General features: G+C 40.5%; 1 protein-coding gene across 1 annotated transcript in view; it reads right to left on the reverse strand.

Annotated features, from left to right (window-relative positions):
- Positions 1-917, reverse strand: part of clip3 (CAP-GLY domain containing linker protein 3) — a 37917-nt gene extending 37000 nt beyond the window's left edge. The window contains exon 1 of the mRNA XM_076281767.1: positions 842-917. The gene's annotated coding sequence lies outside the window, so the exon portion shown is untranslated. The remainder of the gene's footprint in view (positions 1-841) is intronic.
- Positions 918-7322: the final 6405 nt, after the last annotated feature.

The following is a 7322-nucleotide window of genomic DNA, read 5'->3' on the forward strand; positions in this document are numbered from 1 at the left end:
CTGCTGCGTAGTAGACTGCTGCTGCCACTACTCATGGCCATTCCTAACTGTATCATCTCACAATTAGAGCCAAAATGCAGAAATCAGTTGGACTTGTAACTGGGCCTAAAACAGATCAATTGACACTGCAGGGAACTCTTTTATTGCAATACTCTCCATTGTCAGTTATGTGTCCTCAAAGCACGCCCAAATCGCCACAACCTATTGTATTAATAAATCATAGAAACAGAGTAACATAACAACAAAAAAGATTAGGCCACAATTAAAACGTCCCCTCAACGTCATGACGGCTGCTTTAGAACGGCCAGATGTCCCTCATATAAATACCATACTACATCAAAGGTACACATGGATTCGACCTATGCTGCTTGCTATGCAAATCCTTATTTAAAACCATCATTCTGACGTTTTTTTGCCTTCGAATTATCTACACAGCCATGTTTTGTTGTTATAGTCGATCTACATGAAAAGAGGAAGGCGTGTGCGGAATTACGATTGACGTCCCATTGTAAACAGTCTTTATACCAGCTTTACTACTAAATAACAACCAAATCAACAAAAGAGATATATTTTTTTTTAATCAAAACTGACGATTTCATTATTTAACCTTGAACCATAACCTTCCGGGTAAGTAAAATAAAGTGCATGCTTATCCTCAAGCAAACGCAATTCTCAGCATCCACCCTTCCTTTCTCTTCAGCCCATCAACCAGAAAACATGGATTCCCAATGCAAACATCGGAGGCACAGTCTCTCTGTTACAACGTGGGGCTCGCATATAAACGGTCATGCTTAGTAAAATCATGGGCATTCTCCATCCAGACACTCTGCTTCATTCTTACCTGAAATCAAGCCTCGGGGTTTCTGAATTTGTCTCTTGTTTTGCAGTAGATTTGTTCTGTAGCGCAACGCAATTTAGAGGCGATGCGGGGCTGAATGGATGCTGATGGCAAGATGTGGCTTGTGTCCTTCTCCTCGTCTGCTGGCTGCGTCACAGCTCTGACTCACCCATGGACCATTCGGCGCATCCATTCACGGCGTCGCAAAACCAACCAAGCTTGATGATGCTCAACGCCCCTTATATGGCTGCACGAATCTGAATAAGAAGAATAAGGAAATAAAGTTTTATGTAACATCCATCTATCTATCTATCTATCTATCTATCTATCTATCTATCTATCTATCTATCTATCTATCTATCTATCTATCTATCTATCTATCTATCTATCTATCTATCTATCTATCCATCTATCTATCTATCTATCTATCTATCTATCTATCTATCTATCTATCTATCTATCTATCTATCTATCTATCTATCTATCTATCTATCTATCTATCTATCTATCCTGTCATTTTATTATAATCATAGACAGTATTACAGTCACTACTGTACGGTGGCCCATCTAGCTCTGTATTAGTCTAGGCCTATGTAGACTATCATGAAATGTATAACCAGACCATTTTGGATATCAGTTCCCAAAAACGGAATACCAGTTCTTCTGTATTTCTTGTGTTTGATGAATTGATGGTTTGCAAACACATTACAACCTCGCGACTCTTGGAAAGATTTCCCTCCTCATTCAGCCTGCCGGTGCACCCCACATTGATTATGGGTCCTGTGACTTGACTCCACATAAAAACCTCTCCATGCCAGATTGACAATGCTGTCTGAACTACCGTGGTTGACCACTGGAGGGTGGTGGGCCCCCAGGACAGTAAGAATGCCCACTCAAATGAGATACAGAGAGGCGCGGTTTTACTTCACTTCAGATGAAAACATTTTGTATTGATGCATTTAGCCTATTGCCTACAGCAGGGTCTCCAACCTTTTTGGGAATGAGGGCTACCTGAAGGGCCCGAACTCATATGGAGGGCTACTCATTTGAAACAAACAGACCCTCACCCCTTTTTTCGAGGGTAATCCTCCTAAATAATAGGCCTATGTGTTTTTTTACATTTAAATTATCAATATAATGTAGGCCTATAAGCCTAACTGTATTTTCATCTGATTCTTCAATACTTCAAAATCTATATGCAACACTACTACTTTTTTTGTCCAGTTTGTTCATTTCAAAGTTTCCATGGGGAATCTTATTTGATTAAAAACGAAGAAAGCTATATTTTTATGCAATTAATAATTTAGGTTACACTTTTTAGCATTATCCACCATAAAGAATTAAGAGGCTGTTTAAGTTCTGATTTCAATGGACAATTCGGTTGTAACATTTCAATAGCAATCACCAACTTTAGCCTACCCTCTGAAGATGCTTTTTATAGTTAGGCTATTGCATAGGCCTATCGGAAATTTCTCCATGATTAAGACAGAAAAAGTTTTGTTTTTCGCCAAGTAATGCACAGATTTTCAGCGCTATTACTACACCAGTAGGCTACGGAGGCGAAAGAGCCCGTGAGCTAAAGCAATTGTTTTTCAGTCCTTGAACAATCGTGCACGAACTGTTTGGGGCGAACACGGAATAGCCACAGAACTTTTGCAAAGATATGCTTCCATTGGCTACACCAGACGAAGCTTTTCTTATACCGTCTATGCGTGCGAGTAGCGTGTATGCGCTCTGCTTCCGTTGGTGATTGCATGGGAAAGGGATTCGGAGTCAAAAGCTAAAATTTAACCCAGCTACAATGTGTAAGGTCCATGCTGAAAAAAACAGCTAGCTGGTTTTAGCTGGTCTTTGCTGATGTAGCTGGTTGGGCCAGCAGGTGGACATGCCATGTGTAAGATGCAGACATCCCAAGTCTGCCGGAAGTTCCGGGAGTCTCCCGTATATTGATAGCGGCTCCCTGACGCCCGCAAATTAGATAAAATCTCCCGGAATCTAGAGTGAGCGATCAAGAGCGAGCATTCGAGACCGCGTGTGCATCTGAGTGTAGCGCGCACACGACGGGAGAGAGAGAGAGAGAGAGAGGTGGTGCGTGTGTGCCTGAGCGCATCCAAGAGAGAGAGAGCATCCTGATTGGCCTGTTTCGCTAAATGGCGGGCTTTAATTGATCTCTTTTCTCCCGAACTTAATTAATCAGTTCAGTGTATGAATAAGAGCGTCATAGCAGAGTCAGTGCCTCAAAAAAAACGAAAATGTAGGCTACCCTTGTCTCATAAGAGTAAAAAATAATGATAGGCCTAGTCTTGCACGCTGCCTTGTAACAGTGACTTTAGCATTGCCCATGCCAGGTGAAATGATTGCAAAAGACATGTTGAGGTGAGTTTAAGTGCCAATTAATGTGCATATTATTCAGGCCTATAGCCTAGATGGCTAGTTGCCAAGGCTACATGAAAACACCAAACTACCAAAATCTGCCTTCCTTATTTGGTGTAGGCCGACTGACTAGGCTAAAGTTTATTTATTTTTTTTTTTTGGGGGGGGGGTCGTGATACCTCCCTGAAATGACTTTTTGCAGGTTGGGATGTCTGAAGATGGCCATGCTGGTGACTATAGCCTGCCAAGCTGGACATTGTTGGTGTAATGGGTAAGATGGTCACGCTGGTTTGCTAGAATGACCAACATAAGATAGCATGACCAATTAAACCAGCAATGTAGACCAGCAACACCATCTAAAATTACCAGCTTGGTACGACAAGTAAAACCAGCTGAATTACAATCATAAGGTATGTTTTCGCAAGAGTTTTGCTAGTCTAGCAGGCAGGGGCGCTGCTAAACAATTTGGGCACTATTACAGAAAATAATTGTTTGATATATATTATTTAGGGCTGTCAAAATAACTGATTCATTTCGATTAATTGATTTGAGAAAAATAACTGATTAAAGTAAAAATTTAGTAAAAATTAGACTGTAAAATGAAGGAGAGAGAAGAAAACGTGCTGCCTAGATCATTGATTGGAACATTTACTTTTAAAAAACGGCCTGATGGTGTTGATAAAAATAAAGTGTTGAAAATAAAGTCCTTTGCAATGTCTGCAAGTGTTGACATTGAGGGGAGTGTTAATTTATTTTCATTGTGTCCCCTGTTATATCTGTGGCCTGAAATGCCTTGTATGTGAACAAAAAAACTTCTTCCCAAAGCACTTTTGAATTTATTTCCTCAGCATATTAGGTCATATCATAGATTATTATGGCCATTATTTGAACAGTGAAAATAATAATAAAAGAGTTTTTGAACTTTAATGTCACTAATGCTGATTATTCAATTATTCATTTGAATTTAAATATTTAAAATAGTTTCACAGCAAAAATGATGCGATTAGTTTAGATTAATTAATCACAGAGTATGTAATTAATTAGATACATTTTTTTAATCGATTGACAGCCCTAATATTATTATTGGGGGGGGGGGGGGGGCTCTCTGGGGGCCCAATGTCAGTACTTAGAATCGTCCTAACACGCACCCCAGTCAGGCTGTTTTTTTCCAGCAGGGGTATCACCAATATTAAGTTAATTTTACAGATGTATGGTCTTCCTGTCCCAGGAAATGTATGCAAATAGGGTAGCCCCGCACAAGGGGGGGCCACTATCCCCCATTTATGCAGTGATCGAGCTCCCTTTTTAACATTGAGGTCTATGGCAGAATCCAAGAATTTCCCAGAATTTGTCAAAGCCTTATTTTTCGAGGAGTATTTTTCTGAGCAATGAATGCACATTTAGGCCACTGTATCATGATCTCCAAACCCTCCTCTCCATTTCAGGAGAATGTCGTGACAATATGACCCTCCAGTCGGGAGAAAATCAACATTAATGAAGATGTACACCAAGTTTGTTTTGTACTCCGGCTTCTGTCTGGTGTGGAACCGAGGCGTTAAAACGTCAGTCATACGTCAGTGACACGCCCCTGTGCAGGCGGGAACTGAACCAGAGCCCGTCTCTACTTGGGTCTCTGACTAAACTCCACTTTGCCCTCATAGACAAGTGCTATTTCAAGAAAAAGTCCTTGTATAAGGGTCTAGAGGCATTTCTTAGTAAAAGTTGGGAACAGGACTTTTTATCATAATTAACATGTGCTGAATCCAATTAGCCCTGTTCCCAAGCAGAATTTTGAGTTTTTGACCATCTAATTAGCATAAACAAAATGGCTGCCAAAATGGCGATTTTGGGCACTTTCTTCGGACGGGCATCATTATACCATGTAAATAAATTAATATTGTTCACATCTGTGCATCTCAGAAATCTCCCATGGGCAATAAATAAAAAGTAAAGGCTATGAAAAATATAAAAATGCAAAAAAATCTATTATTATGCTAATTAGCCTTATTATCACCTTATTATACTCTTGACTATGGTCCTCTGGAGTGTGGAGTATGGAGTGTGGCCTGACTTCATTGGTAAACATCTTCTTCGTGGTGGGTGGACACATGTTTGGAATTTAAAATCATTGGAGTTCCTTTGAACTAATCACGAACAACCGTAGAAATATCAGTACAATATCGCTATGTTTAAGTGTAATAAAGTGTGTACATTTATAAATAAAAATAGAATACTATGGGTGGGATAGGGGCAAAATGTTCGCCTCCTTGTTGTCCCTGTGAAGGTTGCCATCGACACCTCAATAGGCACAGGCAAGGAGGCACGGGGGGGGGGGGGGGGGGGTTGGGCAGTTGCCATATCATACTGTGACACAGTTGGTGAGGATGCTCTCAATGGTGCAGCGGCAGAGGTTCAAAAGTTCACCAGGATCTGAGGAGAGAGGTTGTGTTCTTTAGTCTCCTCAGGAAGAAGAGATGCTGGTGAGCCTTCTTGATCAAGGTAGAGGTGTTGAGGGTCCATAAGAGGTCCACAGAGAGGTCCAGAAACATGAACTGGTGACATGCTCCACCTCAGTCCTGTTGATGAGGATAGGGCTTTGTGTGCTAGCTTTTGACTTCCTGAAGTCCACAATGAGGTCTTTGGTCCTCTTGGTGTTGAGAGCCAGGTTGTTGTCGGTGCTCCACGATGTTAGGTGCTGGACCTCCTCCCTGCAGGCTGTCTCATTATTGTTGCTGATGAGAGCAATCACCGTAGTGTTGTCTGCAAACTTGACAATGGTGTTAGAGCCATGTACAGGTATGCAGTTGTAGGTGAAGAGGGAGTAAAGGAGGGCTCAGCACACGCCAGTGTTCATGGTGAGGGTTGAGTGGGTGAGGTTATCTAATCTAACAGACTGCGGTCTGTTGGTTAGGAAGTCCAGAATCTAGTTTCAGAGGGAGGTATTGATGTCCAGTTCACTGAGTTTGGTGATCAGTTTGGAGGGGATAATGGTGTTGAATGCTGAACTGAAGTCAATGAACAGCATTCTCACATAGGTGTTGCTATTGTCAAGGAGGGACAGGGCAGAGTGAATTGCCGTAAAGATGTTTGGAGATGTGCTCCTGTTCTGGCAAATTCTCTTGAAGCACTCTATACTGCAAACAAAATCTACCTCTGGGTACAAATAAAGTAACTTGAACTTGCACTAGTTATAAAGTTATTCATCTAGCTATTAATTCACAGGACATGCAATCATTTTACTAACACATATGAAGAAATATGGGTAACACTTTATGGTAAAGGTACATGAATTATCATGAATTCATGCATGAATTAATTCATGATTTATGCATTACTTCATTCCTTTATATCCTATGAATCATCAGGAATTGACATGAATTCATATACTCTCATTCATGATGACCTCATGTATGAACAACACATCAACTAAAGCATTAGGTGTGATGGGTATATCGTTATGATTTATGATTTCTTAAGCATGGTCATCATGATTACATGAATTTTAGGATAATTGCTCATGCATTCATCATGTCTGTGGCCCCTCAAATAAAGTAGTGAATAATGACATGTTTAGAGAACTCCAAAGTTATGTTCAAATCAGAATTTGAGCAGTGATGACCACATTTTTGGCAGAAAAATAAAGTCATGGTCATGGTTAATACATCATAATTCATAATGATGTGCCCACCGTACCTAATACTTTAGTAATGTGTTCATGTATGAGGTCACAAATGACAAACTGTGAACTCAGTAAATTCCTGATGATTAATTAGATAAATTAATGAGTGAAGTAATACATAAATCATGAATTAATTAATGTACCCTTACCGTAAAATGTTACCGAAATGGGTAAAGGCCTGTGTAACTTACTCCGAGACTACATACATTACCAACCCAATTCGCTTCAATTATGTAAATGTAATGTAAATCAGGTTTTATGGCCAAGTATACTTGGGTATACAAGGAATTTTGTCTCTGCATGTATCATTAGTGAACACACAGGTCACACATTGAAGAACACATTAACCTGGAGCAGTGAGCTGCCTTGCTACAGTGATGCTCGGGGAGCAGTGAGGGGTTAGGTGCCTTGCTCAAGGGCACTTCAGCCGTG

Source organism: Alosa pseudoharengus, unplaced genomic scaffold, assembly GCF_046254945.1.
Source record: "Alosa pseudoharengus isolate Yale_2024_CS ecotype anadromous, Long Island Sound unplaced genomic scaffold, YU_APseudo_1.1 YU_APseudo_1.1_scf_13, whole genome shotgun sequence".
Classification (NCBI taxonomy): Eukaryota; Metazoa; Chordata; class Actinopteri; order Clupeiformes; family Clupeidae; genus Alosa; species Alosa pseudoharengus.